General features: G+C 39.3%; 1 long non-coding RNA gene across 1 annotated transcript; it reads left to right on the plus strand.

Annotated features, from left to right (window-relative positions):
* The first annotated feature begins 3,562 nt into the window (after positions 1-3,562).
* On the plus strand, positions 3,563-6,560 carry LOC140142696 (uncharacterized). Its single transcript, XR_011857562.1, has 3 exons — positions 3,563-3,679; positions 4,742-4,912; positions 6,460-6,560. It is a non-coding gene; the product is annotated as an uncharacterized lncRNA (long non-coding RNA).
* Positions 6,561-13,141: the final 6,581 nt, after the last annotated feature.

A 13,141-nucleotide genomic window follows, 5' to 3' on the forward strand; every position in this document is an offset into this window, starting at 1 on the left:
TCAAACATGTCGGAGGTTTTTGGATTTATAATTTAACATCGTGAGTATGGAAGCATTTGATTCAGCAATATCTAAATCAGGAGACAATACCAATAACATGAATGAATACTAGATTGGTAAGTAGCAAATCCCAATGGGCCTGAAGGTAATAACTGAGCCATGTACTACATTAATTTCCACGTCGGACACAAACTCGAATATGGATATGGCCCGGGGATATGGTTAAGTTTCTTGAAAAGATATCGGGATCCGTCGTATCGAATAATGGTATCTTGGTGTCGTTGGGTGGTCCAGGGATATTCCTAATATAATAATTATGATTCCGTAACAATGATTATGAAAGTAAAAGGTAAAGGAGCCGAACCTAGAGCCACACAGTGTCATCGACCCTATATCTTTATGGCATAAATCGCCATGGTAGGTTGAATCCACAGCCACGATTGGCCATTTGGTTCAGACCTTTGAAGCTCTTTGAGACGAAGAATTAGTCGAGGACATGACTAAGGCTACACACAATAGCCGGGTAATTGATCTTGGTTGTGCGTGAATAAGCTTGTATACCCCATTGAGGTCAATGGTCATCGACTTTTATGCTGCCCAGTAGTGAGTGCAGCTGTACTACACGCTGTACCACGCTACACGCTACAGGACCAACGCAATATAAAATTAGAGTTTTGGTCAAATTTTGAGTTCAAAGCGCACGGCCAATTTTCAAAGCGCATTCTAGCGACTATCATATCTGTTCAACACGTATTTTCAAGTGTATGAGACCACATCTGGTTTCTTGAGAAAAAATCATTTACGGGAGATATTCATCATTTTCTAACCCGGTATACGAAGATTTTCGTCTGATATCAAAATCGTGCATAGCAATTCACGTGTATCGATCCCGTGTATTCATTTTAGTGTCTCTGCTGCACCAAATAATTATTAGCCAGGCGGTGTCGGTGTGAGCCAGGGCTATGACACTCAACTCATTTGCATAGCAAAATGACCCGTCTCCTCTGCAGCCAATTTGGTTCCGCTCCATCGAAATCAAGCTGGTCACGGAGGAGACTACCCTCCTTTGTGTTTGTTCATTTGTGTATGGAGAGCCCTTCTTGGAGTCCGTAATGACTTAGGCTACGCTCTCAGCTAGAGTCCGACGCTGCATTGCACTAGAAATACCTTTCTGTGAAATCGCTATAGAGCCAACCGGGAACACGTATTCGTTTTGAAAATATAGCATTAAAATTAGTATCACCCTTGTGGCCCCCGTGCAGTGGAAACCTTAATTCTTTCATTAAAAGGAAATGAAAATTTAAAAAAACACGGATCTACCTGTGCACCTATAAAATGGGCACAGCAATTTGTCTCAAATATGAATGAATTTTAAGAACATGATGCAGTCATGTCTACAGTAGAATTCATCTCGACCTTTGCAGGACTTAACCCCATTAAAAGCTATTAAACCAAGATAACACTCATTGAAACAGCTCAACTGATTAAATCGGATCTTCTCTGCTTGTGCACAAGTGTCTGTTTTCATGTGCGATATCGCAATAAAGCTGGTATTATAGCTTCAGTTGGGTAACCGATTATAAAGGAAACGAAAGGAAACAATGGTATGTGTAGCTTTGTTCACGAAATGAGACAATTGCCTGCTTTTTGTAAACCAGCATTCTTGAAAATGAGCAACATAATGATTGTTGCCTTAACACGGTTTGGAAATAATTTCTTCATATTTTTGGTGTTATCTGTCGTTTACATATCCTTCCTAAAACACAAAAGTACGACCCTCTCCAAACACCTAAATTAGCTAAAAATTTAGGACATGTTACAAAACTATATTGTCTAGAATTTTAGAAGAGTACTCTTTTAATATTGGCCGGTTATTTTTCACACAGCGACGTTAACTAGGCAATGTACTATTACCTATAACATTAACTAAAACACCAAAGTACGAATATTTCCAAACATCTAAATTAGCTAAAAATTTAGCACATGTTAAAAAACTATATTTTCGAGAACTTTAGAAGAGTACTTTTAATATTGGCCGGTTATTTTTCACACAGCGACGTTAACTAGTCATATCCCCATACTTTTAACGTAGGGCTATTTGTAGAGGTCACGCGTCAATGGGAAAGAGCACTGTGTATTGTGTATAGGAAAACGGACAGTAACTGCAGTATGAACATACGGGATATGATGAACATTGACCTGACGCCATGATAGAAGGATCTATTAGTCGTTTTATATACAATGTATATACCGTATTGTTAATACCAATATTTGTCATTATATATAATGAGTAATATTTAGCATCTTAAATGTGCAGTTCATATGCACAAACGAATACTGATCTTTATGACATTCAGGTTCTTGTACATCGCATATAACATGTCACATAGGAGGTCATACGTGTTGACCTTCATCTATTGTATTTGTTCATCTGTGTATGGAGAGGATTAACGCCATTAAACGCCATTAAAACTCCATCAGTATTAGGGCGTAGTTCAGTGAACTCACCGTATTGCTATTCCAAGTACTTTGATAATACAGATAATATGTACTAATGGGTCGAGACGATTGCATTGAAAAACCTAATAAATTATTCATAACAGTTACGTAATCAATCGACAGTGCGGACACTTTTCATTTGCAAACCACCAAAATTCGTGATCTTTAAGCGTTGGAAAAGAAACCGCGTGAATAGAGTGCCCTCTCAAGAATATCTTCTCTCTGCTAGAGCGGAGCGGCACACCACAGAGCGGCAGCAGCACGACTCTGAAGCCACTCTTGCCGCTCAGCACCGCTCCAAAATCGTATTTTGTTCTCATACGTTAGAGCGGCATCGCTACGAGTTGACTTGAATTCAACTCCTAGCGGTGAGTTCGATATATCGGCTTGCCGCTGGTCACCGCTAGCGTTTCTGGCGCGGCTGCGCAGTGAAGCAAAATCATCTTCACAGCGTCAAAGCGGTACTAAGCGGCAGGAAAGTATGAAACCAGCATTACGCGTACGTGCTCCACCTGGGGGTAAACAACTTCAAATATTTGGGTGACATTTCTCTTTAAATCGCACTAATAGAATAGAAATAAAGGGTGCCGCATTATTCTTTACACGCAAATAATGTGTCCTCGGCAGTAAAAACGTTTAAATAATGGGTTCGGCTGCGCCTCATCTATTATTTACGTTTTTACTGCCTCGGACATATTATTTACGTGTAAAGGATAATGTATTTCTTAAATAAAAGGCATGTAAGTGCACATTTTCGCGCGCTTCGCGTGTGGCATTTATTCCACTTTTGCACCATATTTCATCAAATTAGCTTCAACATAGTGACATTTTTTGCGTGCTTCTCGCGCAATTGTACCGTAAACTTATTCTGTCGCCAAAAGGTGCTGGATTCCCTATACTATAAAAAAAAATTCCAACTCCACCCCCCCATGTCAAAAAGAAATCTACGCCACTATTGCACACTTGAGCTAGTTGGGAACAATTATAAATATCCGTTATTAAAAACACAAAGAACCTTTTACACTGACGGCGCGCATCTGTTTTATATTTTTTCTCAGATACTTTTTATAGGATACATGAGGAAAAGTGGGTAAGCAGTAAAACGACGATATGATGGAGAATAATTTAACAAACGAAAAGGCACCATTGTTGGGATCTTCGCCAGATGGAGCTCTTAATGGTAAGAGAGGCGGAAAGAGAGAAACATGCGGGAGGGAAAAAGAGAAGGAGATATACATGTAGTGAATGAGAAAGTATTTGGTTGACAATTCATGTGATAGAGACTAATCTCTTTGTTCTGGAAATTTCAATGGTTTCGTTATATTCGGTATCCGTAACCAAATACATAAGCTTACATAGAATTGACCGTATATCCGGGCATTTATAAAGTTTATGTTCATGGAAACTGCGCACATAATTACTTTATATTCCAATGCGAGATGCTCAACAGAACTATCAAATACAAGTTATTTGCAGTTCTGAGATGACAACCTTGTCAGAATGTTTTTTTAATATGATGGCAATTTGATTCCTATATATTCCTCGTCGTCAACTTCCTCTCTCCATTGGTGATGCTATGGTCCTTATCCTTATCTTTTGCCATGTTTGTATCGTGGCAGCTGCCATATACTCTCAGTCAAATAATAATAATAATAATAATAATAATAATAATAATAATAATAACAATAATAATAATAATAATAATAATAATAATAATAATAATAATAATAATAATAATAATAATAATAATAATAATAATTTTGTGTTGAGATCATAAGTTTAAATTTCCAATTATAATGACATTAATGTTCTACTTTTATTATAAATTCTTAAACACTTAACGTTCCTGCAATCTCATTGGTTCTTACGTGTGCATCAACGCGATACGCATGCTCGCTATTTGAACCAATCGGAGGCGCGTAGCAACAACAGGACTGATCATTTTAAGCCCTATAGGTAGTTCCTTGTAAAATGTAGGATTTAATTTGATTAAAAATTTGTAATTTGATATTTCTATTTGAATTGAAGTGTTTAAGAATGAGAACAAAGGTATTGTTTTTAGCCGCTGTCGTGCATCTATCGTCTCATATAACACGGGCGCCATCATTATTTTTGGCGTAAAACAACTCGGCTTAGTCTCGTTGTTTTACTTAAAATAATGATGTCGCCCGTGTTATATGAGACGATAGATGCACTCCAGTGCCTAAAACCAATACCTTTATTCTCCAATTTTTTGTTCAAGGTTCTCCATCACCACAGGAAGGCATAAACTGGTCAAATAAATCGCCATCATCCGAAGATCATCACCAATATATCGCTTACAGACGAAGATGGTATCTACTGGCATTATATACAGCTTTGGTTGGATCACAGGCATTGATATGGAATACGTGGGGATCCATAGCTGATACAGGTACACCCTTTAGTAAAAAACTAAATCATATTGTGCAAACAGTAACCAGACTAATATCTTAATTTATTTTATCCAAAGGTGCGTACTTTCCGGCCATTCGAAAGCTTACTGGCAATAATTGAAACGACCCATTTTAATATGTAAAAGTAAAATGTAAACAATACCACGCATGTCCACTCACTGTGTCCACGCACCCCCACTCACCTGACGTTGTTGATCTTGGATGTCCAAGGTTTCATACTTCCCAAATGTCAGGGATCACTTTCCGCAAGTTAGAGCCCGGTCGGAGAAACTCTCCAAGTGTCAAGAATCATTGTCCGCAAGTTACAGCCCGGTGGGAGCACTAAATTTGCCCTGAACTTTGACCTCGGAGGACCTTTATGGTTTTATACTCCGCAAGTGTCAGGGATCATTATTCGTTACATTATAAGTTACAACCCGATCAGAGCAACTTTAAATTTGACCTGACCTTTGACTTCGGATGACCTGACGGTTTCATACTTCCCAATGTCAGGGATCATTTTCCACAAGTTACAATCTCGTCAGAGCAACTTCATATTTATCCTGACCTTTGACCTGACCTTTGACTTCGGATGACCTGACGGTTTCATACCGTCCCCAAGTGTCAGGGATCATTTCCCGCCAAGTTACAGCTCGATCAGAGCAACTTCAAATTTGACCTGATCTTTGACCTCGGATGACCATTGCGGTTGCATACACTCCATGTATCAGGGATCATGCAAACGTGTTCTGGTTCGGACCAAGTCGCACCTACCCACCAAGTTTGAGTTCCATGCGACCTGTCAGTACCGAGAATAAGGGCGAACAGATAGACTCACGTAACAAAAATGTTAAGATAAATGATACCTGTGAATACTACCCTCAGAAATGATTAATGTAATCCATGTGCCGGGAATCGTTTTCCCCAAGTTATAGCCCGATCAAAGCAACTTCTATTTGACCTGACCTTTGTCCTCAAATGATCTTTTTGGTTTCAAGCTACAGCCCAATCGGAGCAACTTTAAATTTGACCTGACCTTTGACCTCATATGACTTTTGCGGTTTCATACCACCCCCCCACCCCCCAAGTGCCGGGCCGATTATTTTCCCTGTTACAGCCCGATCTGAGCTACTTTAAATTTGATCTGCCCTTTGACCTTGGATGACATAACAAAATGCAAACACACTCTGGCTTGGACCAAGTCGCGCCTACCCACCAAGTTTGAGTTCCATGCGACCTGTCAGTACCGAGAATAAAGGCGAACAGACAAGATAAAGGATACCTAATACTACCCTCAGAAATGATTACTGTAATCCATTAGTGCCAAGAGTTAGTATTGTCAGATGCAATTTTGTTTGTTTTTGAAATGGCACAGACCTTTTTTCATGTGTTATAACTCTACACAGATGAACTTTAAAATTTGGCGTGCTTATATAGGCCTATATGATTATTTTTTGGATTTGATTTTTATTGAACGACTTATAAACAAAGTATGCATTTTTGCCAGGTGTACTTTTCTAAGTCTGGTTTCTTTTTGTGTTTTTAGCCAAACCTATTTTAGGATGGGACGATGGTGATATTGCTTTAATAACAAATTGGGGACCCATCTGTATGTGCGTGACAGTAGCATTTTTCTCATGGTTAATGGATGTCAAAGGTCAGTACTTTCATAGTAACTTGAACCTTTAAACAGTTTGTTTTTGACACAATAGTGACTTACTTTTATTATTTCGTCACTTCTATATATCCGTGTGGGACTTCATTAGATTGTGACTGTAATTTGGTCATGTGACTCACGAAATGAACCAAGGTAATGTGACATGATGATGCGAGTTGTAGACAGGGGTAGGCAGTGGCGTCCTTTGTCCTGGTTGTGGTGGCGATTTAAAACCATTAACAAACGTCGGTACCGACGGCCGTCCATCATGACGTACACTACCACCCAAGTAAATTTCAAGAAACATTTTAAAGATTTTTTCGCGCTCAATTTGAACAATTCGTGAAATCGTCAGCAAATAAATATTCATCGCAATATATTGAATTTTAACCAATTTAATGCAACTCGGTGTATTTCATAACCTCTTTATTTCAGGATTGAAGATCTCCTTCCTGTGTGCATCAACACTTGTTATGCTTGGTGCGGGTATAAGGTGTATTCCAGTGCCAACGAAATATATCAAATGGTAATTTTCAGTGTTTTTAAGGCTTAGTTCTTTATTCTATAATTTATGAGATCCTAAACAATATTATCGTATACTATTTAGTTGATTCCTTCAAAGACCGTAATGAATTAACGAACTTTCCCTATTTCCTGTAATTTGCCTGTTTAGTTATACTAAGGTCATTATTCTTGCATTTTGCTTTGAAGACCTTTCAACATGAACAGTAATATTTATTGCAATTTATTTGCACCAAAAAAAAAAGATCTTCAAAGTTTGAATAATATGCATTTTCCATCAGCGGTGGTGCCAACGTTTAATGGCCGAGGGGTCTAAACACTGGGCCAAAATTATTAGACATATAACAATGGCCTAAAATTTGCTAACAATGTTTTTAATTAAAAAGATTGACTGGTTTTGAGATTGACCATTAATCAAAGAATACTAACAGCTTCATTTAATGGGAACCCCCAGCTTACAGTTACAATTATTTATGCTCCAACTGAATCAGCAACCTCAGGAGAAAAGGACAGTTTCTATAATCCACTAGAAGACCATCTTGAAAAGGTGAAGAGGCACAACATCCACCTCGTCATTGGTGATTTCAATGCCAGAATTGGCCAAGATAGCCATGTATCTCATCCAGCTGTGGTTGGTCCTCATTGTTTTTACGACACAACAAATGACAATGGAGAGAGACTAGTGAATTTATGCCAGGAATTCAAGCTCCGTCCTTCACAATCAAGATTTCCGCAACCCAAAAGTCGTCTCTGGACATGGATGCACCCAACGGGCTCAAAACACCAACTGGACCACATCCTTGTCAACAGCAAGTGGGTTAATTCCCTGCGCAATTGCAGAGCTTATAACTCTGTAGAGCTGGATTCAGACCATCGAATACTCAGCATACGACTGCACACCAGTCTCCGAACCACCAAAGGTAAACCTTGTAAGAGGCCTAAGTACAACTGGAAGAAGCTGCTTCATGCTCCTACTAAGAACCGTTTCCAGATTGAACTTTCAAACAGATTCCAGGTCCTCCAGTGTGACGACAACGACCAGTCACCAATTTCCGAGAGGTATGAAATGTTTGAGAAAGTAGTCGAAGAAGTCGCGGAAGAGGTTGTTGGAAAATGTAGCCCTTGTGGAATGCCAAGCTGGGTGACAGACAAGACCCTCAAGTTAAGATCAGAAAGAGATGCAGCCAAGAAGACATATCTACTTGTTAGAACTCACCATGCCAGAGAAGTGTGGAGAAAGCTCAACACCCAGCTCAACGAGTCATATAGGGCCGATGAACTTGCCTCTATACATAGGCAGATGGAAGACCTGCAAGTAGCAAATGAAAATGGCAATTACAACACCACATGGAAAATAATCCATGACATCTCGGGGAAGAAGAAGAGATCAAATCCCAAAGTGAAGAAGAGAGATGGGTCAATCCCCTCAAGCGACAAAGAACTACTTGCTGAGTGGAAGGACTACTTCTGTGCCCTGCTGAACAATGACAATGGACCACCAACATCTGATCTCCCACCACCCGCCGACCAGGACTTGCCTATTTGTGCTGACCCCCCTACCCTGGAAGAGACAAGAAAAGCCATTCAAGCAATGAAAACAAACAAAGCTGCTGGACTGGACTGTGCGATTACCGCTGAGGCACTCCAGGGTGGTGGTGAAGCTATGGTAGACATCATCCATAAATTCTGCGTAGAAGTTTTTACAAAGCTTACGCCACCAGAACAGTGGATTACCAATGTTATTGTTCCCCTTCAAAGAAAGGAGACCTCAGCCTCATGAACAACTATAGAGGAATCACACTGATGTCAGTTGCAGCTAAGATGTACAATAGGATCCTACTGAATAGAATCAGGGACCATGTTGATCCTGTAATAAGAAGTAACCAGGCCGGATTTAGACCAGGCAGAAGCTGTGCACAGCAAACGCATATCCTCCGTAGAATCATGGAGGCTTTCCATAGTTACCAACTTCCACTAACTATAACATTCATTGACTTCAAGAAAGCCTTTGATTCAATCAACAGGAAGATGATGTTTTCTGTTTTGCGGCACTATGGTATCCCTGAGAGCATCGTAAAGGCAATACGTGTACTGTATACTAATTCGCAAAGTGCCGTATTGGTAGATGGCAACATCTCGGATCCCTTCCTAGTGACTACTGGAGTATTGCAGGGGGATGTTCTGGCCCCATTCCTATTCATTGTTCTCATCGATTATTTGATGACGATGGCTACCGGGGAATAACAGCGGTGTTGAAACACACCCGCGTCGCTCCAGGCGTTATCCTGCCAAGGTTTTGAACGACTTGGATTTCGCTGATGATATTGCCTTGCTTGAATCTTCCATCCCGCGGGCACAGGCACAGCTGACCAGAACAGCGGCTGCAGCAGAAAGCCTGGGTCTCATCATCAGTGTTCCCAAAACTGAGTACATGACCATCAACTGCAATCCTCAGCCACCACTCCAAGTATACGGAGAACCCATCAAGTATGTCACTGATTTTAAATATCTTGGTTCCATGATGGGCTCTAGCACCAGTGACCTCTCCCGACGGAAGGCGCTTGCTTGGTATGCATTTTGGAAACTGGAGCATCTGTGGAGAAGTCCAACAATCACTGTTGCAACAAAAGTCAAGCTGTTTAACACCACTTGTGTTACAGTATTGCTCTATGGCTGTGAGTCCTGGGTGATATCTACTGATATGGAAAATAAGATCAACGCTTTTGGTACATCATGTTACAGGATAATGCTGAACATCAAGCGCACCGACCATGTTAGTAATGAAAGGGTCTATGCCATCACCAACACTGTGCCTCTTATCAACTCTGTCAGATCACGACAACTACGATTCCTGGGACATATCCTGAGGATGCAGGAAGATGAACCATGCAGAAGATATGCTCTCTACACCCCATTACATGGTAAAAGAAGACCTGGAAGGCAAAGAACATCCTACTTGTCTTATGTGCAAAAACTGTTGGGGGATTTCGACAACTTTCTTCTGCCAGATGCCATTACCACTTTGGCTTCAGATCGTAGTACATGGAGAAACTTTGTAGTCGCCTGCTTCGCAGCCGAATGAAATGAACTGGTTTTGAACAAAAAATAAAAAAATAAAAAAACAGAAGATGCGTTCCCAGAACCAACACTATGTTAAAACAAAACCGTAAAGAGCATTGTTTCATTTAATAGAATTATCAAGTGCGGTATACATGCGAGCGTAGCAATAATACTTTCAGGCATATTAATTTTTGCAGGCCAATGAACATCGGTCATATTTTGAATGCTCTAGGTGGTCCTGTTGTGGTGGCAGGACCTCCTCTTTTCTCAGCAACCTGGTTTCCACCTCATGAGCGTACAACATCAACAGGGGTATTAACATCTATAGGTTACTTGGGTGTGGCTGTTTCATTTCTACTAGGACCAACGATTGTGTCAGAATATCAGTGTACTAATAGTACAAGGTAAGGCAAAAAAAAAGTTTGTTTCCTGTAGCGCGCATTTCGTTTATATAAAACACTACTGGAGTAAACATTTACACATTACACAACAAACGAGCATGGTGAAAAACTACTGCAGTTTGAAAGGGGGTCATAAATATTCTTGAATATGAAGAAATATGATTTTTTTGTGTGTGCCGGAGAGACCCACTGTAACTTACCATTCCAATTTGCATCAAAAAGGTATTTTTTAAATTTGAAGACATGGATGATAAAAAAAAATAAAAATAAAAAACCGCATTTCGCATTTGACTTTTTTTGATCTGCTACAGGAAACAAACATGTTTTTTTTTGTGTTTTTTTGGCCTAAGCTGTATGGTGGTTGTGTAGCCTTATATCGAGGGCTTAGAGCCAGAACTAGCTATGTCCATTTGTTTTCTCAATTACATGTTACTCATTTCGGTAACAAATGGACGATTAATTCTGCCCTCCATAAGAAAATGTAAGTGACTTTAGGGTATATGCATGGTCACTTGCGTCTAACTGTTCAAGTGACCATGTATATACCCCAAAGTCACTTGCATTTATTATGGAGGGCATAATTAACCGTACATTTGTTGCCGAAATGAGTAACATGTAATTGAGAAAACAAATGGACATAGCTAGTTCTGGCTCTAAGCCCTCGTGTTATTATTCTTATATCTACTGGCACCTCATCATTTTCCAGTATTATTCATATCTAAGTACATCAGAAGACGGAGACCCACCTAACTTTTAGATCATTTTTCAGAAGTTGCCAAGTTGCCAAGGGAGGGGCACTTAACACAAATGACCATACGGGTATGTTCCCCGGGGAAAGACACCCCTTTTTGGATTTCGCAGCTCCCAAAGACTCCCTAAATTTGACCAAAATAAATCTCCGAAAGACCCTTGATTTTGATAATTCAGCTCTTTAAGACCCATAAATTGTTCTTTCCGCACATTTCTGTTTTTCAGGAGGTCAGAAAAGATCCTTGATTTTGGCTGTTTTGCACCTCCAAAAGGCCCCCTTTTACCGGTATGCCGTCAGCTCCTAAAGACCCACCTTCTCAAAATTCCGGGGAACATACCCACCAAAAGGTTATGATGTGCCCCCCACCCCACAGTTGCCAAGCTCATTAAATTAAATTAAATTAAATTATTAATTTAAGAGAATCCCATGTTGCACTTGTAAGAGGGTAAGATTCAGGCTGTTCATAAACATTGACACTGGTGGGCACCCAATCTTTTCATACCATCTGCATGTTCTTTTAATTTCGGATATATATATTTTGTTTAATTGTTTAATTAAATTTTTTCACTAAAACAACTTACAATACAGGGTGTCCCAGAAAAAATTACCGAGTGAATACAATTGAACGTAAGTCGAGAAGTAGACATCAGAATCAAAAATTAAAAATGTAGCGCATAGCCTATTTTATTGTGCATCACGTACGAAAATTGTATTTGATTCGGTTGACTGGTTGCGAAGAAATTAACGATTACATAATGCGCGCATCAATGCAGTTCATTCCAAGTTTGATCACAGGCGGTTTTTTCATACTCGCTAACTGCTTCCTTAAGTTTGCGTATCTCATTAAATTTAGTCCACATTATCTATTTTATAATCCAACGATGTTATGTTATTCAGGCTTTCACTGAAGATAAATAACAGTTTGTCCGAGAAAGCTTTGATTTCTGCAGTTGGAGGCTCTCCAACTTTAATTCTTTAGGTTGTACAGATATGTCATATTTAACTTTCCAAAGATCATTTGAGCCAAGAATGGCAATGATCACAAAGTGCTTTTCAGTTTAAGTGTGATTTTTGATACCATGTAGCATAAATGTTTAAGTTTGCATTACAATTTCTACGAAATATTCCAAAAACTTGAACGTGTGTGAGAAATATTTTAAGCCAGGTGTTATTATTCTTTTATGCAATAAATCTTTATGCTACATTTATATCAACATTAACGAAAAAAGATATTTACAAGTACAGAGCATCATTTTACATGCAAGCTTTCATTTTCAATATCGTGTAGGTTTTCATTTGAACAAAACCTAATTAAATGTTTTGCAAGAAACATATTGTTTAAAAGGAACGAAAAGGATTTCACAGAACAATACATGAAGCCCATTGACTATAGTGCGCATTGTGTTGAATGGTCTTTCTTTCAAACTTGGAATGAAGTGAATTGACGCATGCGTCATGTAATCGCCCATTTCTTCGCAATCAGTCAATCGATTCCAGTAAAATTGACGTATAAGATGCAAAATAAAATGAGCTACACGCCGATGTTTAGATTTTTGGATTCTGATGTCTACTTCTCGACTTACGTACAAATGCATTTGCTCGGTAATTTTTTCTGGGACACCCTGTAGATGAGATGGAATGACACACTGAATAAGCAAATAAACCGAGACAGAATCATATGATTGCATCGACAAAATAGTGGTAAATGGCCCACGGAGAATCACCATTTTAAGCAAGGTTGTCGCATGGCGTTCTTCTCTTGCTCTCTGGCCTGTTGGAGATTTCGAAACTATATAATGTCAAAAGAAACTAATAAATTGCATTCAGCTACATTTTG

Source organism: Amphiura filiformis, chromosome 20, assembly GCF_039555335.1.
Source record: "Amphiura filiformis chromosome 20, Afil_fr2py, whole genome shotgun sequence".
In the NCBI taxonomy this organism is placed as follows: Eukaryota; Metazoa; Echinodermata; class Ophiuroidea; order Amphilepidida; family Amphiuridae; genus Amphiura; species Amphiura filiformis.